The sequence below is a fragment of the Chrysemys picta genome, chromosome 15 (genome assembly GCF_011386835.1).
Source record: "Chrysemys picta bellii isolate R12L10 chromosome 15, ASM1138683v2, whole genome shotgun sequence".
In the NCBI taxonomy this organism is placed as follows: Eukaryota; Metazoa; Chordata; order Testudines; family Emydidae; genus Chrysemys; species Chrysemys picta.
The window spans coordinates 29961831-29988706 of record NC_088805.1 but is presented as its reverse complement, the minus strand read 5'-3'; the positions used below and the strand labels follow the sequence as shown (position 1 = coordinate 29988706).

General features: G+C 48.1%; 1 protein-coding gene across 7 annotated transcripts in view; it reads left to right on the top strand.

The window, feature by feature from the left end:
- The first annotated feature begins 5207 nt into the window (after positions 1 to 5207).
- The window catches only part of CMKLR1 (chemerin chemokine-like receptor 1), a 65591-nt gene continuing 43922 nt past the window's right edge, over positions 5208 to 26876 (top strand). For 4 of the 7 annotated variants that reach the window (XM_065568811.1, XM_065568812.1, XM_065568809.1 and 1 more), the window contains exons 1-2: positions 9099 to 16628; positions 17330 to 26876. The exon at positions 17330 to 26876 is cut by the window's right edge. The gene's annotated coding sequence lies outside the window, so the exon portion shown is untranslated. Of the gene's footprint in view, positions 5516 to 9098; positions 16629 to 17329 lie in introns of those variants that run through there. The other 3 variants (XM_065568813.1, XM_005298575.5, XM_005298574.5) reach the window with 1 other exon arrangement.

The following is a 26876-nucleotide window of genomic DNA, read 5'->3' as shown; positions in this document are numbered from 1 at the left end:
AGTTACTGCACCACCGGCGGCAGGGATGCCCCCTTCTGAAGAGCACCCGTTCCTCAGACAGTTCTTCCCCTGCCTTTACAATGACTCGCGTCCCTCCAGGCTGTCAGTCTGACCCGACAGGAGTGGAAAGGAGCTGTCTGTTCTCATAAGCTGCAGTTGAATCAATAGGGCAAAATTAAGCAATTCAATTGTTCCTGGTAAATTTGCGTACGTTTCCATTGACGGCTCCAGCCAATGCTTAATTTGTAATGAAAGAGGTGTCGGGGCTCCAGCAATTGCCGGGGTACAAGCAATTTTGGTACATAACTGATGCAGCAGGCCCAGAGGTGCCGGGGCTCTGAACTGCCAGGCCCAGAGGTGCCAGGGTTGGGCTCAGGCACAAATTAAGACTGGCTCCAGCCCTCATCGGGGATAGCTTTTGTTTAAGGGAGTCTTCTAGGCACCTAGATGGATGGTCAGGTGACGGGGGATGAACTGCTAATGACTTGTATAATCAGTGCCTAGGAAAGAGATGAATTCTAGAGCTAAGCTGCTTTGGAAAGAAATGGGTCTGTCACACGGCAGCCTTAAAGGCTGCTTGCTACTGCATCCATAGGACAGATGCCCTGTATCTGCCAACGCAGGCTTGTTCTCTGCAGTACGTTTGTTGAGCAGTAGAAGAATTCAGGGCCTTGCCGGTCCGTTTTCCATTGCAGTAGAATGATGCATCCCCAGAATACAGGACAGCACCAGTGATGCAGAATCAGGTTATTTTCGTTGTGTCATTTGTTCATTTAAAGAACGCACACAAGTCCTGCTCTGTCAACAGGAGTGGTGAGAAGAAACATGCTGGCAACTCCACTTGCAGAAACCTCAGGTACCTGTCCTCTGAAGCCACCTGCCTTGTGGGCTCTCAAAAGTATCTCTGCTTAACACAGGAGAGGGTAATCAGGTGTGTGGACACCCCTATGCTGGTATAAGAGTGGCTTCTTTCAGTTTAGCTTAAGCCCTTTCTCAAGTGACATAAGTTAAACCAGGAGAAGCGTGTCCACACAGTGATTTGTGGTGGTATACGACAATATTGGATTAAGTTCACACCTTTGTTTATCCTGATATAAGAAGCCCACATTCTCCTCTTCCTTCCCAACCCCTGATTTTTTACCGCCTTGCCCGCCCAAGTCTTCCTGGCCTGGAAAGATGAGCCTGGGCTGCTCCCCCTCGCTGTACGGCTGCTCTACAACACCAGAGAACTGCAGAGCTTTACCTGCCAGAGGAACGAGGGCGTCCTCTGCATGACTCAGGTGCTGCTCTGGTGGGGCAGCTCGAGCCAGGCCGGCCGTTTGTCCAGGTTTGAGCCGGACAATGCTGGTTTTGTCTGGTTTGTCCCCTGTCTAGCACTGATATAAAAGCGGATTGGGTTTTGTCTGGTATCATGTCTGAAGGACGCCATTTTGCAGAGCGCGCCGCTCCATCTCTGCCGGTGGGACCTTGTCATGCCTACGGGCGCGGGGCAGCACACGCTGCAAAATGGCGTCCTCCGGGCAGCGTGAGTGCGTGCGCACTGTGTGTGTGAAGTCATACCGGTGGGGGAGGGGCAGCCGGCTCGGCAAAATGGCATCCTCCATGTAGCATAGCCCCGCACGCATGTGCTGGTGGGGCTGGGGTCACACAGGTGGGAGTGGGGACAACCAAAGGGACGTCTTGTATTCTGGGGATGCGTCACTGGCTGCCCTCTCTTTAACTCTTTCTATGGGGAGTTTCACCTTGGGACCCTATAGATCAGTGACCTTTGAATGGCACCTTCCAGTGTAACTGTTGGGCCTCCACTGCTTACATCTATTACAAGCAATGGGGTTCTCATAACGTCCCTTGGGAGACGCCTGCACAGTCCACTTCCTTCTATTCACCCCCTACAGACATTTATCATATCCCTGTTACTCATCCCTCGGCGAACATAGAGAGAGATGGTTCTTTTAATCTTTCCTGACGTTTCCTGTGCTTTATCCCCACTTCCCATGACTCCTCAAGCATGTCTCTTTTTAAACATTCCAGTCATCCAGGAATCACTGACTGCATCGAAATGAAATCTCACTCCATGCTGCCTAGCGTTTACCGTAACTCCTGCCGGTTTTTGGTGAGCTCAGCGTAGTACTTCCTCCTTGTGAAGAGTTGAGCAGGTACCGGTAGCGTTCCTGAATAGGCACTAGAGCATCTTGACAAGGAATTGTGTGAACTATGTGGCCAGCTGGACTGAGATCCGAGCTGGGAGCCAGGAATGGCCAAACTCTAATCCCAGTATTGCTACGTCACTGCTTCCTCAACGGCACAATGGGGAGAGAAATAAGTACATTACAAGGGGGTTGTGAGGGTTTCCATAGCACTTGGCAAGCTGCATAAATGCGAAGCTTTGTTATTAGCTATGGGTTAATGGTTCTCTTCACACCCGTGAGGCAGAAACGTTGAGATTGGTGTTTCTCTGAGAGATCCGCTTTATAGAATTAGCCAGTCAGCACTAATGGGAGTTCAGCAGATGGAGGGGGGCAAGCCGGCCATGGGGGTTGAGTCTAGGAGAATCTTCCCCTCCAGTGCTGCTCATTTGTATGCTCCTAACTCTCTCCTGAGATATCCCATTTTCCTGTTTGCCTTTTTTTTTTATTACTGCCATAAATTGGGATGAAGCTTTCAAGGATTTTTCTTTAGTAACCTCTAAAATGCTTTTCCCTGTCAGTAAACTGCATGACTTAATAGGCACTCTTGCTTTGGGTTGGTTAGCCCCCAATTTTCTCTGAGCTGTTGTGCTAAGATTAAGTGCTGAACAAGTCTAGTATCTGATGCATCCCGGCAGAGGGTTAGATTCGATAATCTACTAGGGCTGTTCATTCTACCTGCTATGATCCGGTTTTGTTTTTGTCAGTATGAAACTCCATTCTCCATTCACACCAGCCCAGGCGCTTTCAAAATATCCAAGTCCCCTTAGGCAATGTCAACAAAGAACGGCATTCCGTGTTTGACATGATCATCCAGAATGGTTAATGTATGGCGGGACGGGCCAAACTCTTCCCAACAGAAATGTTCTTGCCGTGTGCTCATTCCTGAATATAACAAACTAGTGTAGCTTCTCAGCAATGATTCTGAATTGGAGACAGTCGCCAAATAAAATGTATAATGTACTCTGTGTGTAAGTGTGTGTGTGTGATGAATGTGTTGACAGATGGGCTGGAGAAGAGAAAAATCCACCTGCTGCTCCCCCCAAACTGGAAATGAACCGGAACCAACCTCTGAGTGAAATTTACAAAACTTCAGGAACTAATGCTTCAGAAGGGACGAGTGATTTGGGGCACCTCCTTTTGGTTTCTAACCTGAGAGGGGTAGGCAAAAAATGGCCTGCGGGCCAGATCCGGCCCATCTAACATTTCTGTCCAGCCTCCTTTGCACCCAAAGTCCCTCCCAGACCCCTCACCCCCTCTTGCACCGCAATCCCCTGCCACAGCCCAGAGCCTCCTCCTGCACCCAAACTCCCTCCCAGACCCCTCTTTGGGCCTACTTGGCCTGCTGACATTTGACCCCTGGCCTGAGAATACAAGGAGAAACCAGAGGATTAGAAGGGCCCTAGAATGTTCCTCTCAATCAGTAAATCTGACATGTCTCCTCAGAGCCCATCCCATTTTGCTGTCTCTCCCCTTCGCAGTGTGATTAATAAGCCTCCAAATGCAGCCAATTCAGCACAGACTGCATTGCTAATGAACGTCATTAAAGATTGCAAAAGCAGAAGTCGTCCAAATGCTGAATAAAGCTTTTCTCTCCCCTCCAAGTCATTAAAAATGGCATGTCTGAATCCCAGTGCTATCCCAACTCCCCAGTTTTGCAAGCAAGGTAATGGATGTGAATCTGAAAACCGCGCTCGTCACTTAGATGCTAGTACAACACAGCAGCATTTAAATATTTCTTTGTAATTAGATTCCTGCTTTTCCAAGAACACGGTGAAGTTTCTTCAGGTCTCCAGCACCGTTAATTAACTGAGAGTCAGAGTTCGCAGCACCCACAGAAGCCAAAATAAATGCCAGGCACTTGGGAGTCTGTTTTGGGCACAGTATGTCTCATGTCAGAGCTTTATTTGCACAAGAGAGGGAATGAATTCAGTATTTATTAGGCAATAAGATCAAGAATTGGAATGGATAAAATGGGTTGGGTGGAACGAGAGTTGTCCTGAAATTTACACCCCATAATTCACCCAGAGCCTTTTATGAAATTTGGAAAACTTTTGTTCTGTTTAAGGCAGTGAAATGTCTCTGAAGCAACAACTGAAGTCACCTGCCAAGGCCGATTTCCTAGCTTAGCACAGGGAGCTGATTTCATAGCAATGGCAAGAAAACATGCCATTTGCCTATTAGAGTTGGCCATTTGTGCAGGTTTCACCATATTTGGGTGTGACTTCATTGCAGAGTTGACCAGGGTCGGGGGCACCCAGGTTAGCCTCGCCTGGGTGTGAGCAGTCTTGCATGAGTCTCTGGGTCCTCACTGGGGCTGAGCTCACCCGTGTGTGTTGATAGGACTTCTGGTGGCATATCCCATGGTTCCCTGTCCTGCAGTGAACTGAGCCGCTCTAGGATTCTGTCCCAGTGACTTGTGGAAGAACTTGTCTGTCCTGCTGGGCATGCAGGGGGAATTGTGGGAAGGCCTTGGAGGACGAGCAGCACTCCAGTAGATTAGCTGGCGTCCTCACTGCAAAATGGGTGACTAACCAGCCCGAGTGAAAGCAGCACTGGGGTTTTAGCCTATAGCCTCAGATGAACCAGCTCAGATGGAAAGCACCACCACAGTCAGATGAGAAGATTGTGTGTGTGGACAGGATGGGAATGAGGGGCTACACCCAGGTAAGAACCTGAGTTAACTGCCATGAAGACCTATCCTTTTGTTGGTGTCACTAGGCATCACCCTAGGTAACTCGGGGGGGGGGGGGTGGAAGACGACGAGTGTCGATGAAGCCCTCCTGCTCTAGGCCAAAGTGAACCGAAACTCCTCCATGTTGAACTCTAACCGACCTAAAATGCCAGCAGCTGAAAAGCAGGATGTGTAACAGTCAGCTATCAATTGGAACACAGCTCAAACCTGTCTAAAGGGGTAGAGATAAGGGGGCCTACATGCCTCCAGCTGAAGGACAAGATAACTTGCAAAAGGGAAAATTACTAACAAGCTACAATTACAGCAGCCAACATTGCTTAATGTAACTGCTACAAGGGAAGGGAGGAAGGGGGAAGCTAAGCTGAAGTAAACAACTTGGGTATAAAAGGGAAAAACTGCTTGTATCTGTGTGCTTGATTTGAGACATGCTGGTCTCCTAGTGCCTTTTCAGAGATCTCGAATAAACTTTATCTGCTTCTCCACCCTGGTGTGTTCACTGGCGCGAAGCACACCGGGCAACGAACCCCACTGTCTGTGCTGGCAGCAGTTCGAGTGCATCTATTCTTTGGCTGAAAGATATCTCCAGAAAGGCCATTCACAGCTGAACCCTGTTTCTGTCAAATTCCCTGCCCAGGTAGGTGGCACTTCAGAAAAGTATCCAAACAGAACTTTGCAACCTTCCCATGATTTTGCATATTTTAGCAGCAGTGTTTATGACATGCTGGCTCTCAGACTGTGATGGTCACAGTCAGGAAAAACGCATTAGTTCTGGATCCAGTTCAGTGGGGCACATTCATGTTGTCTGCAGTGAAAAGGCCAAGCAAAATGAGATTTCCATGTGCTTCTGCAGCTGCCTGGAGATATATTTCTCTGTGTGTGAGAGAGACAGAGTGAATCTGAGCCATAATATAGCCAATGTTATCAGTGAAGAAAGTAAGGAACCTTTGTTTTGTAGCTACTCCTGTGCCAGGGTATAGAAAACAAACCCAGGCTTCTCATGACTGCACAGCAATTGCACTGAATTCAGAGGCTGTGAGAAATAGCCCTTCTAAAGGATGGTAAGCTCAGAGCATCCCAGGGTTGGTAGTGAGAGGTTTGGTACTGGGATTTAGCGGGCAGTGAGGCGTTTGAGGGTCAATGGAGATCTCTGGAGAGGAAGCAGCCCTAGTGCGTTGGGAACAAATGTAAAACAGCCTTTGTAAAGGCTCAAATTAGCCTTATTTTTAATTGGTAATAGAGAAACAATGGGCTGGTGCAGGGAGCCTTCTTGAGCCAAGAAAGGGTGGGCAGAGAGGGACCTTTATAATTGGATCACCCGGAAGTGATTGAAAGAGGAACTAGATAAGAGGGACCTTGTGTGGCAGGGGAATATTTTGTAACGGACACCAAGCCCTTTATAAGGAGGGTGGCAGAGCAAACAGGAGCCAAGGAGAGCTGGCAGTTAGCTGTAGGTGGGAGGTACCAGCTGTGGGGAATGATTGCTTAGGGCCTATGAGGTCATGTGCTGACAGCTGAAATTAGAAAAGCACCAGGGCTGTGCAGTGCATTCAGCTCGCTCACTCTCTGTTACTCCTGCTGGTCTCCGCTTTTGTTGCAAAGCTCTTAGAAGAGAGCTTAGTGTAGTTACCCTCTCAACATGTGCTAAGCTGTGTGTGTGCTCTGAAAGCCAGGGTGTCTGGCTGGATTGTTTGGCTCTCATTTATTTTGCTGCACATGTTGGGGGGAGGGAATGTAAAGTCCACGGTGAATAAAGAACAGGGAAATGGGAGTTATTCTGCCACTGACACAATGTGTGATCTTGGGAAAGTCACTTCCCCCCCCCCGCCCAATTCCCACAACTGTGACAGGGAGATAGTAACTAAGCCTCAGAAAATTTTGACTTTGTGTTGAAAAACTAAGCACTCCAAAATTGAAAATTTTTGACCCAAACCTCAGTGATTTCTATTTGGAAATGCCACCGTGGTGCCTCCTGAGAGCAGTAGTATGGTGCTTCGCAACTCCATGCTACTGCGTGGGCCAGGTTCCTCAGCTGAACTACATCTCCCATGATGCACCATGGCATGCCTGTAAAGCCCTCTGAGAGCCTCTAATGGGTGGGATTAGAGAAGAGTAGAGTGCTACCGTGGCCTTAACACTGGTTCTCAGGCCCGCCATTCACCCGGCCCTCCAACTGGGATTTGAAGCTGGGTCTCTTCCTACCAGTTCACAGCAGCAGAAGAGAGGCAATGCTCTTTCCCCACCGTTGCTTTTAGCGCTATGAGTAGCTACGCTCTTGAAGCAGGCTTCCCTTCCCCACCCAGTGCTTGAGTGCAGACATTCACATTTGCTGTGCCACACAGGCTCCAGTGACGCAATTTCTCTTTCGGACACCACTTCATCGGCCGAATTGTCTTCAGCTACCTAGGCTCTACCGTCCAGTCCTACGCATTGCAGTAGGCATTGCAACATGAAGACCCAAGCACATCACATTAATATGGAGATAGCCACCCACAGTATAGATGGCAACTAAGCTTGTTTTCGGCAATGACATCAGAACCCCAGACATCTTTGCATGGAGCCCTAGTCAGTTTCCTTGTTTGGTTTCTATTTATAGGCCATGGATTGCACCAAGTTCTAAGTATTTTTCCTGTAGTTCTGTCAAATCAGTAAAACATATGAAGCAAAATGTCTCTCTGCCATCCGGCATGTGGGATTTTGAGGTTTTTTTGCAATGATTTTCTGATTCTATTTGGAGCTCAAGGCAGTAATGGCATATGTCCCTTTATTGCCATAGGGCTATGAAGCTAAGAAAATGCATGGCGTTTTCAGTGGAGTGCACTGGGAACAGAAAAAGGTTTGACAGACTGGTGGGTGTGACAGACGGTCCTCGGGCAGTGGCAGATGACCTGTCCTGAGATAAGAATTGGAACACAAAGGAACTTAGAACATAAGAACATAAGAACGGCCAGACTGGGTCAGACCAAAGGTCTATCTAGCCCAATATCCTGTCTACCGACAGTGGCCAATGCCAGGTGCCCCAGAGGGAGTGAAGCTAACAGGTAATGATCAAGTGATCTCTCTCCTGTCATCTATCTCCACCCTCTGACAAACAGAGTCTAGAGACACCATTCCTTACCCATCCTGGCTAATAGCTATTAATGGACTTAACCACCATGAATTTATCCAGTTCTCTTTTAAAGGCTGTTATAATCCTAGCCTTCACAACCTCCTCAGGCAAGGAGTTCCACAAAACTTGGGCAAGGACAGATTCTTGTTGCTGTAGCAGAACCTGGGTTTGGGGTGCAGTGTTCCTGGGAATTCTAGGAGGTCCGAACCTCACAGGCAGGGGCCTCTGGACATGCCACTTACGGAAGGCGTCCGAGGTGGAGCATTGCCCAGAACATAACCTGGATCCACCTTCTCCCAGAGAGAGGAAGTATAAAAAGCCAGCAGAGAGGTTTATCCTCTTTAACTAGGGGATGCAGAGCAGACCTGAGGTATCTCTGAGGGTTACAATAGGGGGTGCTGTGGAGAGGGGCTAGATATGCACATGGGGCTAGGCACCCCATGCCTTGGATTGGAAGCTCTTTGGGGCAGGGACTGTCTTTTCGTTCTGTGTCTTTATAACGCCTCACACTCTGGGGTCCTGCGCCACGGCCGGGGCTGGTGGGTGTTACAGTAATACAAATAAATCATCATGATGACGATGAAGGAGGAGGTCGAAGGCAGCTGTGTGTACTGACTGTCTCCAACGTGTTGTCTATTTGGCCCAAGCAGTTAGTTAATATTCAAGGTCTTGTGAGGTTGTTTTCATTATCTGTGACTAAACTGGGGCGACTCGTGAGCTGCTCACAAGCAATTTGCAAACCGAGATGGCGGCATAGTGAATCACTCACTCTGGTTTAATCATTCCGTTCTGACCTCAAACCAACGTCACCGAAACTAGAGGCGAGAGAACGCCTATTAACCAGTGGCGTGCCATGACAGTATTAGTAAGGCACGCAACAGCTTGCTTGCATGCCGTAGGTGGTCTAAAATGGCATCCTCCATGAGGTGTCATGTTGTGTGGGGGATGCCATTTTGTTTTAGAAAATGGCTTCCTCCATGGGGGCTGGTAGGGTGACCAGACAGCAAGTGTGAAAAATTGGGACGGGGGTGGGGGTAATAGGAACCTATATAAGAAAAAGACCCCAAAATCGGGGCTGTCCCTATAAAATCGGGACAGCTGGTCACCCTAGGGGCTGGATGGAATCGGCCCGCAAGCTGCCATTTGGACAATGCATAGCCAGTGGGGCGTGCAATGCATACAGAGACGGCACGCCTCTGCTATGAACTCATCTTGTCGGGCTCCAGGCAGCATGGCCAGGTTGTTCTGCCCCACTGCTTATGTCCAGGTCACTTTGAAATGTCCAAAGTGTCGGGGTTTCAGCCCTTTCCCTTGGGGGCAGATCATTTCGTGATCTAATAGCTCACACCAGGATGTTGTTTGTCCTGCTCTTCACCCGACATTTCCCCTTGTTTAAGTTCGTTCCAAGAGGAAAAACAAAGCAGGTTTCTGAACAACGGTCTATTGTCCTTCCCCGCCGTCCTGACTGAGAAGAGCTCCATGCAGCCTGTACACACCAGACATACAGAACATCCACAGCCACGTGGCTTGCTGCACGTTTGACACAGGCCGTCTTTGCCAAATGGGTGTATTTGAATGAGACGCTCAGCCGAGCTGGCTGCTGCAGAGTTTGTCGGCGTGAATAAATGGCTGCGAGCTGTATAATTCGCCACCTCCCCGGCATCAGCACCGAGCCCACTGCAGGGTATAGTAAATGCTTAGTTATCAGATTGTAACAATGTTTTCAATACTAATCTACCATTAACATTAATTGACGTTAAGTGGCCATTAGTTCAGCGTTCCACATGTTCCAAGAGCCATTCCAGCCTGCCAGAGAGCCAGGGAGTTCACCAGCATGGAAAATGGGAAACACAAACAACCTGTTTCTTTCTCATGCCAATAGAGAGCTGGGGGAAAAAAATTCTCTTGCAGAAAATGACTGTTGCCTGCTGTTTCCTGGCCAGGACTTGGCCAAAGAACCAGGGATGGGAGGCGTGGGGGAGACAGCTTTACTGGTGGCTTTGAGGTCATGATGGTTTGAGATGGGCAGGGGGTTTGCGACTGGGAACTTGGATGATGAAGGTGATTTCAGCAAAGGACCCAGCCAAGATCAGGGCCCTATTCTGCAAAGTGCTGTCCACAAATGTAGTGAGAGCTGGGGGCTGCCCCCAAACAGCTTACGCTCTAGGTAGACAGACCAGGGGTAGGCGAAAGTGATCTGTAACGCACCCGCAGAATGCCCTGGATAAGGGTTTGCAAATGCCACGTTAGTGCCACCGTTTTATCTGCTTGTTGAGTAACTAAAATCATTGTCGGTAAGGCACTTAGAGCTGCTCTTTCTTGAGCGTCGGGTTGTATGTGTAGTTTCAGGTATAGAAAAAGCATCGATTTATGCTAAAATCCTTACATGTGTACGTGGCCCTGTGTCTGAAGCTGATCACTGTGCCAGTAAGACTAACAGTCACCGGCACGCTGATCCCTTGAGGTGTCCCTGGGGGGAGGGCAGGGATCACTGAATGAAGCCTTTGTTAAAATTCTGCTCCAAAATCGAAAATAACATTGCGGGAATTTTTTTGTCTTTTGGGATGCGGCTAAACCAGCCCTGCCAGGGACGATTCATCCTGCAACTCCTCAATATCCTTTTGCTTTTGGAGTGAAACAGATGGCACCACATATCAGCTGCTTTCAAAAAAATGACCCAGGATCCATCCATCCCCGCCTCCGCTTGCAAAATGACCACCCACCCTGCACCCGGCTTGACGCACACAGCCTGGACGGGGAGCTCCGCTAGCAACACCCCCGGGACGGGCTTTCTGAAACAAAGTGCAAACATCTCCAGGAAATGCCTCCGCACAAGTTTGCCAGGTGGATTTGACTCCATGGTTACAAGAATGTTTTTGGTGGTTTGTTTGTTTTTGTTCCACCCCATCTCTCTGTGAGCAGCTGCGGGGCTGGATCATGGGTAAGGGTGGAAACCTTTTGGTGGAAGCCCCTTGTTATGATGTTGGCAGCATATCCCTGAGCTGGACACATCCCCAAGTGCTGGCTTCTTGGTGAGATTTCTGCTATGTCTTGCTACACTGGCTGTGCAAATACAAGGAGACGTTTATCTTTGTGGTATTACTGCCCTTTCCATCCGGAACCTAGGAGCGCAGAGGTTCATGGAAAATAGAGAATACCACTAAAAAGTGAATTGAAAATGTCCCGATCTGCAGAAAGCTTTGGGCCCTCGTCTTGATTCTAATTTTGGGCGGAGGCTCAGGTTGGTTGTGGGTTTATCCTGATTTGCCCCTTCTTTTCTCTGCATGTAGGCGAGGAAAGGGCGTTAGTGAATCGTGTTGAAAGTTCCCCCAGCAATGGAAAAGCTCCTACATTCCTTCCACAATAAGAGCATGACATCTGCTTAGCGATGACTCAGGCCGTTTTTCATCCCAGAAAAAGTACCCACACGCCCAACCACATGAGAACTTGTTCCTGCCAGGAGACGGAGGAGGAAAGAGAGGAAAATAATGGGACAGGGCAAACAGCCTGTGTTAGATAGGACAAGGCTAATCAGGAATTTGGGCCTGGTGCATTTGTTCCTTTAATTCCCATGCAATGGACCAAAGACATGAGGAGACTCAAAGGAACATTGTCAGCATCATTAACGGTGATTCCAGTTACTGGCAGCGATGTGATAATTGCATGAGAGGAATTACAGCTGGAGAAACCTACAGGTTCACATTACACGCAGCTAGAGAAAATAGAGAGCTCCCATTCATGGTGAAATCAGAAAAGCAGCTCACTGCAAAAGTCGGGAGGCTTTTCTAATTATGCCTTAAGAAAAAGGCATCCCCTTGCTGAAGGGATGAGCAGCCCTGGAGACTGAAGACCACCTGCAGCTTATTCCTGGGACAGGCCCAGAGCAGACAGCTGCAGTGCATGTTCCCCTCCCTGCTGCAATGTGACTGAGGGCTGTCCTGCAGGGATCCCACCCAGGGTCAGGCAGTGCGGCTTCCCAAGCTCAGTCATTCCTTGGCCTGGGTAGAGGAGTCTAACCCCAGGGCCAATGGAGGTGGGAGTTCACTTGTCCACGAGGTGCAGCCCCGATCCAGTCCATTGCATGACTAGTCATGCTGGCATCCGTGGGCGGTTGCGAGCAAAATGTGCGCTTAGGTGCTGGGCTGGATCAGAGCCAGAGCCTCGCTGGATTGGGCCATGGGAGTGGCAGCGAGATGGCTTCGCACTTCACAGAGCCATCAGAAGGCTGCCAGGGGGTGGAGACCGGCCTTCGCTGGGTTCGAATCAGGACCACCTGCTCTCCTGCTTTGTGTGCATCTGAAATAGGGACACTCGTCCGTTAGCGGGTCGATCCTGCAAGGTGCTGGGTTCCGGCCTTGGTACAGCATTGCTTGTAAGCATATGAGACCCAACAAATCCTGCATCTTGTCAGGGGGTTAGACTAGCTGGGCCTTGCAGTCCCTTCTAGCCCGATGGTTCTGTGCTTCTATGTGACTCGCTCCCTTGATGTCAATAACAGCATATCAGACCCGAAGGCAGATTTACTGAGGTCAGCCCCCAATCTCAAAGACCTCACTTTCACTTTCACTGGCAATTTGGTCCTTGAACCACTATGCAGAAACTCGGAAGCTCCCGGCGATATTTTTTTCCCAGTGAGTGGAATGGATGTCCAGAAGCTCCTTTGAAAGCCCACATTAGACAAGTCTTTCCACATTACCTCTAATGCAATGTGACTGAAGCACCAGACCTTTAAATGTCAGACAGAGACAGTGTGTCACAGCTTAGAAACAATGCAGGTTTCTTTGGAGAAACCAGACCCACAACGATCCTTCCACGATGGGAAATACTTGCTCTCAGCTGTGCCAATCTGTAGATGTCAAATTAAGGAAATGCCCCCAGCATCAAAGGGTGGCTGGTAGGTAATCCTGCTGCTGAATTTGGAGATGTTCTGTCCCAGGTTACAAGGCAGCTTTGAGTAATACACTGAGAACTTGGTATTAAGATAAAACCAACAAACAAAACCCCAAGCCAACAGCCTCGCTTCTCTGATGAATGCATCCAGTTTGGCCGGGGCTCAACCACCCACAGTGGAGAGGGAATCTTGTGTAGAATCTGGGATTGATGAACGGACTCAGCAGAAATCACTAGCGCTTGTCTGGAATTCTTCAATGAATGTTTCTGGGTTTTTTTTTCTTTTTGGAAAATGCTGATTCGTTGACATTGAAATTTTTCTCGGAAAAGAGTCAGTTTCAATGGATTCCTGAGTTCGAAGAAATGTTGGGGAAAAATTAGAAATTGAGAAATGAGAAATGAAATGTTCTGACAGTGTCTAGTTCAGAGTGCCCTAGCGATTTATAAATGTAACCACTGAAATGGTTGAAATGATCAGAATAAAACCTTTCGATTGACCCAAACCAATGTATTTATTTATTTCAGTTTATGAACATTTTCAAGATTTTGATTTTTCATCCCAATTTGGGATTGGAAATTTTTTTACAATCTCAAAAGTTTTCGAAGGATGGGGAAAGTTTCCCTCCCAGCTCTAGAAATAACAGTCGTCAGCAAGGATTTCTCTGCAGGAGCAAATCGGTATCAGCAGAAATCAAACGACAGCTACAGTCAGCAAAATGAACATATGGCAAAACTTCCCAACAGCCTGGTTGCTTTATCCAGACCTCAGAACTTGGGTGTGGAATCTTTGCCTTCCTGTCGGCACTTTTCCCCTTTGTCTCTCTCCAGCTTCCTTCTTTTACTGATGGGGAACTGAAGTACGTTTGTATTGAGATACTATTCAGGGACATCTGGACCCTTTGATTCTACAGTGTTGCTGTTGCATGAGATTTACCTGCAAACCTTAATGCACATCACAAAGCAGAGGCCAGAGTGTAGCTGGGTGTTGGTGCTTCAGGAATATCCGTTACTGAGTACTGGGGCTAGACTGGGGGTGGGACAAGGATAGTGGTATTCTGACGAGCTCTGCCCACAACATAAGCTCCACGCATGTGACGCTGTGGATTGTGCAGCGATTCAAAATATGAACACGTGCTCTCCAAGCTGCATGGGGCTCCCTGCGTGGGGCTGCCCCTTGTTGGGGCTTGAATAGGCCTATGGCAAGGGCAGCTCTAGTCTGGGTTCAGGGGTGCAATTGCACCCACCGAAGTCAGGCCCGGACCAGCGTGGGCTGGGAGCACTTGCACAGGGGCCTTGGCTCACGTTTGGCCTGGCTGCTCCTCTGTCATGACAGCCCGGCCAAATCGGAGCGAGCAGGATTGCAACCTGCCACTCGGGTTTGGTGCCCATCATTGCTAGGGCAGGGAGTGACTCGCCTGCCCAGCTGGGCCCAGACCCAAGGCAAACCACCAGGCCGAGAGCCCGGAGGCAGGACCGGGTTGGAGGTACCGCTACCCCTGGAGCTCAGCGAGTGGCCCCCAGCTGCACACAGGGCAGTGACCCCACAGCCTGGGCCCTCTCTAATGCCCATCCGCACAGGGAGGACAGTGACCCCATTGGCCTGGCCCTCTCTGCCCTCCCTCATTCCCCCCAGCCCCATGGAGAGGGCAACAACCCATAGTGCATGTATTGCTTCAGGAGGCTGCATCCACCCCTGGCCCATGGACTTTACTAGGCTCCTTGATTGAGGAAAAACCATCAGGGCTGATATCTCCCAAATGCCCCCACCTTATGGCTCCCCAATGAGCCATTGCTCACAGCAAACCATGCAGGTCAGCTTTCCTGTCTCCCACACTGGATGTTTCAATTAGTCAGCTATATTTACCCCTCACTGGGAGGAATGGGGCAGTCCAGGCCCCTCAGTGTTATTGTTCCAAGCTAAGATTTTGGAGGCAAAGGTAGTCGCTTCAGAGGGGTGCAGGTACGGTATATGGGCAGGGACTGGCTGTTTCCAAGCTCTGATGGGGTTCACGACTTCACTGCAGAGCACATTTAAACCAGACTTCTAGACAGAAATGTTTCCAAAGGATTGAATTCACTGAACCAAAGTTGTATTTTCACGGATTAACTGAAGCTTATAAAATAGTTCATAAGAATAGATAATAAAAGTATTAATTTGCTAGACCAAAAGTCAGCTGAACCTTCCATTCACTTGTCCGGGTCACGATTATAGCATTAAGATGGACACGTGTACCAGTGTCTGTGCTGCGTCCCGTTATGTATCAATTACTGCCAATGCTGAATAAATGCCTAACTCAGACATTTGCAAACAAACGAGGAATATGGGGCCTCAGGTCTAAGGGCTGACACCATTACTAAGTAAGATTTTTGAAATGCCGCGGGCCTATATGCACAGATGCTCAGCACCATGGATGCTGAAGACCTCTGGAAGTCAAGCCAAAATTGGGCATTCAGAAATGGAGGCACCCAAATTTAGTGGATTCCCCATAATTATTAATACATGTTTATACTCCATCCTTCCCACTCTCTTAACCCATGCAAACTTTCATCAATCATCATCATCATCATCATCGAATCATAGAAGATTAGGGTTTGAAGAGACCTCAGGAGCTCATCTAGTCCAATCCCCAGCTCATCATCATCGTCTTTTAACATCTTACTGCATGTTTGCTTGGTGACAGTACAACGCACACAACAACCAAAGCTTGTCTAACCGAGCACATACCTGTTTGGCTGAGCAAACATGTAGAGTAGATGTGTACATCAAGGACAATTACCTTCCACCTGTGCTCTGCAGTGAATACATCTTTCTGTAGCTCGCACGGTTTGGTCTTCTGAGCTGTTGTATTATTCAACTCCCTAGAAAGCACTTTGGGTTACATTGTTTATGAGAGATGCAACACAGAATAAAGCTGCCTTGTATTAAAAGGTGGCTTTCGCGTTAAGTCACATCCTGGAAATAGAGAAGCTGTTTTGATTGTTTTTTTCCTCTCTCTCTCTCTCTCTCTCTCTCTCTCTCATAACAGTTTTTAATCTCAGTGATGTTTGAATGAAAAGCATATCAGCTGTTAGTATTGCTCAGACAGGGCGTAGCAGCCAGGACAGGAAACAATGAAGACAAATGTAAAGTTGTGGGCCATTAATCTCAATCCTTTGATATGTGAAAGCCCCTCAATCCTTAGACTGAATATGGCAACGGAGCAATTGCTTCAGCTCTGGAAAAAGCCACTGTCAGTGTGTGGAAACAGAAAGCATCGGAGAGGATCAAACCAGGAGCTAGCAGATTAGGCCAGGGGCTGAGTCAGCCGGGGTTAGGGTGTATTATAAGGCTGACCACTTTTAACCTGCAGGAAAGCAAGAGCGTCCGTGGCTGGCAATTGGATACGGGTCAGATTGAGTTTGCAAAAATGCAGGCAGCTCAAAGCATGGGCCCTTGGGCTATTTATTATGGGCCACGTGTGAGCTGAATAGTTCAGGCTGTGTCTGACCAGAGGCTGTTCAAAAGTAACGTTGAGTTGACTGGAGACCGGTAGAAAATGCCCCAGCCCCTTGCTGACACATTCTCCCTTCCGGCTACTTCCAGGTGGGCCCTTTGCTTTGTTCAGCTGCAAAAGCACTGAGCTGGGGGGCCTGATTCTCATTTATGCTACGGCCCTTTTGCAGTGTTCTCGCAGGGTAAAGGAGCCTTTGAATGGGTACATGGCTTTTACATGCACTGGAAGGCCCCATTACACATTCGAGTGGTGTAAAGGTAGGGTTACCATACGTCCGGATTTTCCCGGACATGTCCGGCTTTTGGGGGCTCAAATCCCCGTCCGGGGGGAAATCCCCAAAAGCCGGGCATGTCCGGGAAAATCGGGAGGTCAGCCGGGCCGGCGGGGACCCCGGCCGGCGGGGAGCCGGGTCAGCCGGGCCCGCGGGGAGCCGGGTCAGCCGGGCCGGCGGGGACCCCGGCCGGCGGGGAGCCGGGTCGGCCGGGCCGGCGGGGAGCCGGGCCCGCGGGGAGCCGGGTCGGCCGGGCCCGCGGGGAGCCGGGCCGGCGGGGAGCCGGGTCAGCCGGGCCGGCGGGGACCCCGGCCGGTGGGGAGCCGGGTCAGCCGGGCCCGCGGGGACCCCGGCCGGCGGGGCCGGGAGCCGGGGGGTGCGCCGGGCCGCCGGGGGCCGGCAGTGCTGGGCGGCCGGGGGTGGTCGGCTGGGGCCGGCACCCCAGGGCCCGAGCTGACCCAGGCTGGAAACGCCGGGGGGCCAGCCTGGGCCGCGCCTCCTCCCCCCACCCCCCCCTTACCTGCTTCAGGCTTCCTGCGAATCAAATATTCGCGGGAAGCAGGGGAGGGGGCGGAGACTTTGGGGAGGGGCGGGGTTGGGCAGGGGTGTGGGCGGGGCTGGGGGCGGGGCCATGGGCCGTGGAGTGTCCTCCATTTGGAGGCACAAAATATGGTAACCCTAGTAAAGGGGCTTTAGTGTAAATGAAAATAAAGCCCAGTGATAAAGAAATTCAAAAGGTTCATGGTGATGGGATGTGGAATAAGCAACCCAGACTGGTGAAGCGGATTGGGAGGCCATTTTAAACAACGATCCTCAGGGGTGATTTCTCAGGACAAGTAGGATGGGGTTTGCTGACTAGGCTTTGCACCGGCTAAAGTCTAACTTTTGCCCCGCTGCCGTAGGCTGGCTCTGACCTCTGCGCTGCCGTGTGCCCGTTGAGGCCCCAGCAGAGCTGTGCAAAAAGTATTAGCCAACCTCATCTGAATGAACGCCAAGAACTCGCTCGGACGGTGCTCGCAACCCCCTTTGTGCTCCTTCTGGGCACGTTTATAGGAGGGCACTTTTGGCCACAAAAATGTTCACGGAAAGAGAAAGTGTCAGAGTGCTTGTCCAAATAGGTATTGTAAGTAAGGCATACACACGAGTATTCAGTCCACAAGGGTGCACACGGCGGGTTTGGGAAGCAAAACCAGCTGAGGAGAAGAAACCTTAGGTTTAGGTGGCCACTCACACAGCATCAGTAGCAAACATTTGGAGCATTAGTCCTTGTGAATGCAAGGAATCCGTAAGCTGAAACATTAACATGTATTCATATTGTAGTAGCACCCAGAGGGTCCCTTCAGGAACCGGGGCTGTACTGGGCTAGGGGTTGTACAAACATATAAGGCAAAGCTGACCCCTCCCCCAAAAGATCTTACAATTTACAGAATCTCATTTGCATAAAAAGTTTTGATAATGATTAGCAATGAATACCGCCGTAAAAGTCTCAGCTTGCCGCTAGCAGGAAAAGTGGCTAAACTGGTCAACTAAGTTGTTCCTCTGTGAATAGTTTTGCACTCCAGTCATGCTGGCAGCTGATAAGCAAAATAATTTGGTTAATTAGACAATAGAATCTCGGGAACATTTGGATGAACTGAATTTAGAGATTTCACAGCTTCACCCAGTGGCATCCAGTGGGTCTGTTCATCCAGACTCAGGGCGGGCTGGAGCGTTAAGCCCATTAGTGACCCTGGAAGAAGAGCACCATCTACTGAGCTTCTATCACCACCAACTACAGAGTGGCCTACCCTGTTACCAGATACCGTCGTCATAGCATCCCTTAATAAAAAGCTGCGGCATTGAACCAGTATTGACTCAGCCTACAGAACCTCACCGGCACCATTGCCTATAACACCCACCCCGTAGTGCCTCACCAATCTATTAGAATTCTTTGGGTGGTTTGGGGAGGTCTCTTATACATGGCCAGGCCTGACCCTCTGCAGATCACAAACCGAGTCAACCTGGCGCTAGTTATTCCTGTGGAAATTATTCTTTACAATAAAAAAGAAAAGTGTCCCCCTGTCTCCAGTCAAACATTCTGGATGGAGAATTTTCTCTCATGTCAATATCCTTTAGTCTTCACTCTATTGCTGAACATAAGAGTTACTGAGCTCTGCAAAGGGCTCTAAGTCTTCATGCAAACCTCATGCTCTGGATTTATAACTTCTAGGGCAGGACTATCCGCAAGTGCTGTTTGGCTTTCCATGATACGACTGTTTCTGTTTTTCATGCCTAGGCCCAGATCCTGGGCTTGTTGAAGTCAATGGAAAGGCTCTTATTGACTCCTGTGGCCACTGGCTCAGGCCTTAAAACACACCTGTTGGCGTACAGAGGAGCGCAAAAACCTGAAACGCCAGCTTATTGACCTCTGCCAAGACGCCATTGTGGACAACAACCTCAGTCAGCCTTTGTTAACCAAGACCACAGTCAGACTTTTAAAATTACAGTGGACTTGGCTGAATGTGGTTTTTTGGTTTCTTCTGACTAAGGAATTAGACTGGTTTATATTTCCTCCCACTTCTCCCAAATTTCAGAGTTTTATCGGTGGCTGGAGTATTAAAAAAACAGCATCTAAAAGTAGCCTGGTCATGTGCAGAAATATTGCCGTTTTTAGATCTTGGATTCCTTCTGGCATTTCCTGTTCTGAAAGTGAATGGAACTTCCATATCTCCGGATTGTTCAGGGCTTTCCAGGGCCGAAACATTTCCATCCCCTCTTGCAAAACGCAGAAAAGGTTTTATTAGCCTGAACAACCTGCTTGCCTTCCGCCCTTTATGTTGCATCCTTCTGGCTTCCCTCCAGTTTTGCTAGCAGCTGCCAGATGTCTTTCCTTGCAGATCGGAACAGAACTTTAAAATTCAGTACATTTGGCACCAAGAGTCAATGTCTGATCCCAGAGAGTTCACAATAGCTGCTTATGACTTGAAGCACATTGAAGACTGCGAAGAGGTAAAAGAAGATCTCACAAAACTGGGTGACTGGGCAACAAAATGGCAGATGAAATTCAATGTTGATAAATGCAAAGTAATGCACATTGGACAACATAATCCCAACTATACATATAAAATGATGGGGTCTAAATTAGCTGATAACACTCAAAAAGAGACCTTGGAGTCATTGTGGATAGTTCTCTGAAAACATCCACTCAATGTGCAGCGGCAGTCAAAAAAACGAACAGAATGTTGAGAATCATTAAGAAAGGGATAGATAATAAGAGAAAATATCATATTGCTTCTATATAAATCTGTGGTACACTCACATCTTGAATACTGTGTGCAGCTGTGGTCACCCCATCTCAAAAAAGATATTGGAATTGGAAAAGGTACACAAAAGGGTAACAAAAATGATTAGGGGTATGGAACAGCTTCCATATGAGCAGAGACTAATAAGTCTGGGACTTTTCAGCTTGGAAAAGAGACGACTAAGGGCATAGGTGCTGGAACTGCAGCACCCCTGGCTTGAAGTGGATTCTATTATAAACAGGGTTTATGGTTTGGTTCAATGGCTCACAGCACCCCCACTATACAAATTGTTCCATCGTCCCTGACTAAGGGGGGTTAAAATAGAGGTCTATAAAATCATGACTGGTGTGGAGAAAGTAAATAAGGAAGTGTTATTTACTCCTTCTCTAACACAAGAACTAGGGGTCACCAAATGAAATTAATAGGCAGCAGGTTTAAAACAAACAAAAGGAAGTATTTCTTCACACAACACACAGTCAGCTTGTGGAACTCCTTGCCAGAGGATGTTGTGAAGGCCAAGACTATAACAGGGTTCAAAAAAGAACTAGATAAGTTAATGGAGGATAGGTCCATCAATGGCTATTAGCTAGGATGGGCAGAGACGGTGTCCCTAGCCTCTGTTTGCCAGAAGCTGGGAATGAGCGACAGAGAATGGATCACTTGTTGATTACCTGTTCTGTTCATTCCCTCTGAGGCACCTGGCATTGGCTACTGTCAGAAGACAGGATACTGGGCAAGATGGACCTTTGGTCTGACCCAGTATGGCCGTTCTCATGAAGGACATTAAGTTAGTTTGCATTTTTTTCCACTGTAATTCACTTATTTTCAGTTATAGAATCATAGAATCATAGTACTGGAAGGGACCTCGAGAGGTCATCTAGTCCAGTCCCCTGCGCTCACAGCAGGACTAAGTATTATCTAGACCATTCCTGGCAGGTGTTTGTCTAACCTGCTCTTAAAAATCTCCAATTATGGAGATTCCATAACCTCCCGAGGCAATTTATTCCAGTGCTTAACCACCCGGACAGTTAGGAAGTTTTTCCTAATGTCCAACCTAAACCTCCCTTGCTGCAATTTAAACCCATTGTTTCTTGTCTTCTCCTTAGAGGTTAAGAAGAACAATTTCTCTGTCTCCTCCTTGTAACAACCTTTTATGTGCTTGAAAACTGTTCTCATGTCCTCCCTCAGTCTGCTCCAGACTAAACAAACCCAATTTTTTCAATCTTCCCTCATAGGTCATGTTTTCTAGACCTTTCATCTTTTTTGTTGCTATTCTCTGGACTTTCTGCAATTTGTTAACATCCTTTCTGAAATGTGGTGCCCAGAACTGAACACAATACTCCAGCTGAGGCCTGGGTAGAGTGGAAGAATTACTTCTCTTATCTTGCTTACAACACTTCTGGCTAATACATCTCAGAATGATGTTTGCTTTTTTTGCAACAGTGTTACACTATTGACTCATTTTTAGCTTGTGGTCCAGCTATGAGCCCCAGTTCCCTTTTTGCAGTACTCCTTCCTAAGCAGTCATTTCCCATTTTGTGTTCTACTTCCCCAAATCCTTGAATCTATTTCATCTTCTTAGAAAGTTTGAGATGCAAGTCAGTTCCCCCTGAGATATGCCGTGGCCATCTTCCACAATGAGCTAGGTGAATGTCTACTCACTCAGTTCTTACTTCCAGAAACAAACCTCCAATGGGTATTGTGTGTAGCTGATGAATAACTTCACACCTTTTGAGAAGAATGGATTCTTGCCAGTGCTTTGACTGAGGCTATGATGGGGGAGGGGGGCTGATAAATATATGACCTAATGGCAGTTTTCTATTTTGGTTCTTGCTACTTGAACTTGGAACCACCTTTAAAGCTGAGAACAATCAGCTTTTGCTGAGGAGTTTTATTTATGAACTTTCCATTGGCCGAGGCACTGGGTTCTACTTCTACCTAGTCTTATGTGCTGCCAACCTTGGCCAAATGGAGGTGACTGCATCTTGGAAGTAGTCAAAATACAAAGACCATCTGCATTGCTACTTCAGGCATAAATTGGTTGTCAGATGGGATCAGGAAGAACTTTGTTTGCCTGGCATTATACTTCGTCATGAAGCGCATTGCACTTTTTGTGGACTGTACTTTCCATGGACATATCTGACACTGGTGCCTTTGAGATAGGATATTGCATGAGATGGGCATGTTGATCTGTTATGAAGTGGTGTAACCCTCCTGCCCATCTAAGTTGGCAGAACCAGGGCCGGGTTCTGTATCTAGGGGTTCCGTTTCAATAACACAATGCAAAACCGTCTCGAGCACCCACCCAGTGACCTGGGACAATTACATACCACCCCATGGGCACCTCTAAGAGGCAATACTTCCCCTCTCGCAAGCACGGAGTCTGAGTGTAGCAGAAAATGTTTAATAACATGAGGTAAACGACATCAGCATTAAATTGGAAAAAACACCACAAACAGGATTCATAACACAAACAATGAGCAAAAGACCCACCCCAGCAAATTGGGCCATGTCCTTTCCCTTTGGTTCTTGAATCCAGCAACCCAAAAATCACCCAGAGTCCCCAAAGTCCAACACCCCCAAAGTCCCTTGGGTCCAGCAACCACCCAAAGTCCCAAAAGTCCAACAACCCCCAAAGTCTCTGTCCCTGGTCAGTGCAGCCCCAGAGTAAAAGGGGGGCACGCAGGGTGTTAAGGGGCACCTTATGTGATCCAAGGCTGACCGGCCGCCTGTCCGTGGGGTTCCGCCGCAGCCTTCACCACGAGCCAGTCCACAAACTGCCGTCCCACAAACTGCTCTGCTCTACGAGCTGCTCCGCTTCACTCACCGACCTGTGAGCCACTCCAGACGTCCCCACAAACGGCTCCGTTCGCTTTTCCTTGGGCTGCTCCAGCCGTCCCCGCAAACTGCTCTGCCAGCCGCTTAGCAATATAGCTTCAGGCTCCCCCACTAGTTAACACAGCACTCAGTGATCTCAGCTCTTAGTAACTTTAGCTCTTTTGTGATTTCAGCTCGTAGTAGGGGAGCCCCAGTGCTGGTGCACCATTGGCCCAAAGTGAATTCAGCTCAGCAGCCTGTAATAGACTCCTAAAGGACTCAAAGTTAGCTCTAGAGAGTCCTGTGGCACCTTTAAGACTAACAGAAGTATTGGGAGCATAAGCTTTCGTGGGTAAGAACCTCACTTCTTCAGATGCAAAGTTAGCTCTGACATTCAACAGTGGAAAGAGAAGATGGTGCAATTGGGGTTTCAGGACCTCAACGGAGGCCCATACTATCAGGTGCAAATACCTGTCCCCATCCTCTCTCAATTCATTAGGTTTTGTAACCCATGCCCCTTGTCAAGCAAGTGCTACTTAGTTAATGGTGAATCCTTCTGTCATACAACAGTTCCACTGGCCTTGATTCACAGAATCAGGGTAACAAAACTTTATTCTTTCTGCCCCAATAACAGAGAAACTGGGGATCCCACACCAGCCAAAGTAACCACTTTGAGTTGCTGTTGTCTCATGCCAGGCAGGTGGGTGTGCCTATGCAAACAAGATCAGCCCCTGGAGTTCTTTTCCACACTCGCCATAATTCACCACCAGATATCCGGGTACAGCTCATCCTGACTCTGCTTACATCGGCAATTCCTACAACCTCTGCTCTTCCATCTAAATTTGCAGGGTCCAGAAGATTTAATCCTTATACCAGGAGAAGTTTTATCAGAAGTTTCTCCCTTAAAATTCAGTTCCCAAACTTGTGACAATAGAACTACAAATGTAGAGAGTTAAGTAATTCACCAGGGGTGGGTGTGTTGGATTGTAAAGCTGGAGGCCCTTGGTTTTGAAAGGAGCTGGGAAATCAGTGATGCAAATATTTGATTTTCTTCATGCTCTGACTGTTTATTAAACCTCAAGAATATGACTCTTAATTAAGTTTCCTCTGTCTCAATACCTGACAATGCAACCAGGTTAGGGAGTCAGAGAGCCAGGTGTTTAGATACTCAGTTTTTATTCCATCCTTACTCCAGTGAACTCCCACTGAGCAGACACTAAGTTAGGATCTCAGGCTTTTGGTCTATTTAAAGCAAAGATAGAAAACTCCTCTTTTGTCTGTTAGTTGTTTGCCCCTCCCCGTTCTGGGAAGGAACCATTCCCTTCATTATATGGTCCTGGGCTTCATCCACCCTTGTTCAAAATGACCCAGATGATGGGGCTTTCAAATGACTCAAGTAACTGGAGGGAGAGCATTCCACAGTCTGACAGGCCTCACTCTTAGGAGATTTTTTCCCCTTACATCCAGACTGGATTTCCTCCTGTTGCTCCTAGCTCAGTGCATTTTCTGATTCCAGAGCACGTCTATTACTTCTGGGCTGGTTTGTTTCGTGTTTGTTCACTGAGGTTTGTGATCGAGGGATGCTGCTTTTCTTTCATGTTTAGGATGCTTCTTAATCTGACTGTCCCCTCCAGGTTTGCATGGGATCCTAGCCAGTGGGAGGGGTAGGCAGAATGCTGTGCCAGAGACAGAGACTTTAGATGCTCCTTTCTCAACCTCCTGCTTCTTGTTGTTTTGCTTCACCAACAGCTGTCTCTTTCCATGGGTCCTTAGCACTGGCCTCTGTCACTCCTGCCACCCCCACACAGCACCCTGCCGCCAGGATTGCAGTACTGTAAATTCACCTTCGATGCTTGAGTCCCAGTTCCATAATCATGATCTAACCCCAAGAAGGTCTTGCTGAGGATGCATCGCCAGAAATACACCATTGTTAAAACCCAGCAAGGTTTGGGCAACTGCTTTGGGAAAAGAAAAGAAGAGTTCCTCTATGGATCTTCAAGCTGGTTTATTTCCAGCAACAAGAATATATATTCTAACATAAAACCTCTGTTCAGATACTGCTCAGGCTGCCCCACTAGCACTCAGCAGTCAGGAAATGGCAAAGTCAAGGTTGCACCAGTAACCTTAACTCTGCCCCCTTGTGCACATGTATTACTGTGACAGAGGGCCAGATTATTTTGTACACTAAGGCCTCTTTGCATCACACTAGCAGGAAAAGGGGGCCTTACTATGTCTTTAAGGCCCTTTAGCACTGCCAGAGTGGTGTAAAAGAGGCCTTCTTGTAAATGTGAATCTGACCCACAGTCTTTAATTACGCAATCACATATTATTTCTTATTTAATACCACAGAAATCATACAGTCTGTGCTACGACCTTTGACACCCTTTCTGTTCTATTCAGTTTCTATCATGGTCATCGCCGTAGTATCTGAATGCCTGCTTGTCATGCTTTACGCGATGTGTAGCATTTTAGAGAGCCTTGTGTATGCTACATGTGCCAGACAAAGAGAGCCCTGCACCTTATACTGTGCACTACAGGTTAAATACAAGCATAAGAGTCATGAAACAAATGAAATGAAAAAAACTCAACCTCCTTCTCTCCCTTCCTCTTCTCCTCCTCCGCCACTAGAAAAGGGAAGAAAGTTACACAGTGAGAGAAAGGGAAGTCACTTTCCTATCCCCCTTCTCCCTATGCCGGGGGAAAACAAAAAATGTGGAAGTGTTCCCCTCATTGAAACTTTTTAATTTTCTTGTTGAGCCCCCCTCTCTCCCCAATTTTGTGTTCTGAATATTTTCTTTCCCAGAAAACTCTCCTATTTCCTGTGCGACTCTGGCGAGTAGCCCCTGCTCTCTTCACTGCAGGGCCGAGCAGCACAGGGCGGGACTGGGCCTTACACTCTAAAGGCAATAGCGATGATGTAATATCCTTGGGCTTCTGTAAGGCGTATGACTTGGTACCGCATGACATTCTGATGAAAAAAACTAAAATGATGTAAATTACCCTGGCACACTTTAAATGGATTAAAAACTGGCTAACTGATAGGTCTCAGAATGTAACTGTAGATGGAGAATCATTCTCGAGTGAGTCTGTTTCTACAGGGGTCCCGCAGGGATCGGTTCTTGGCCCCAGGCTATTTAGCATTTATATCAATGACCTGGAAAAGAACATAAAATCATCCCCGATAAAGTTTGCAGGTGGCACAAATGTTGAGGAAGTTGTAAATAATGAAGAGGACGGGTCGTTGATACAGAGTGATCTGGATCGCTTGGTAACCTGGGCACAAGCAAACAACATGTGTTTTAATAGGGCTAAATGTAAATAGAACATCTGGGAACAAAGAATCCAGGCCATACTTACAGGATGGGGGACTCTATCCTGGGAAGCAGTGACTCTGGAACAAGATTTGGGCTTCCTGCTGATAATCAGCTGAACATGAGCTCCCAGTGCTATGTTGTGGCTAAAAGAGGTAATGTGATCCTGGGCTGCATAAACATGGGAATCTCGCGTAGGAGCAGAGAGATTATTTTACCTCTGTGTTTGGCACTGGTGCGACTGCTGATGGCATAACATGCCCAGAATTCAAGAAGGATGTTGATAAATTGGAGAGGGTTCAAAGAAGAGCCACGAGAATGACTAAAGGGTTAGAAAATCTGCCTCATAGTGATAGAATCAAGGCACTCAGTCTATTCAGCTTAACAAAGAGACGGCTAAGGGGTGACTTGATCACAGTCTGTAAGTACCTGTGTGGAGAACAGATATTTGGTAATGGGCTCTTCAGTCTAGCAGAGAGAAACTTATTCTAACCCAATAGCTGGAAGGGGCAGCTAGACAAATTCAGACTGGAAATAAGGCATATATTTGTAACAGTGAGGACGATTAGTCATTGGGACAATTTGTCTAGAGTCCTGGTGGATTCTCCATCACTTGCAATTGTTAAGTCATGATGGAACATTTTTCCAAAAACATTTGCTCTAGGAAATTTTTGGGGAAACTCTTTGGCCTGCATTATCTGGTGGTCAGGCTAGACCATGTGTTACCTGGGCCGCAGGGGTGGCAGGGCAGAGGCAGTCCGGACCCCGACCCTGGGCCCCTGTCGCATGGGCCGGCTGCCCACCCGCCTACCCTGGTCCCCTGCT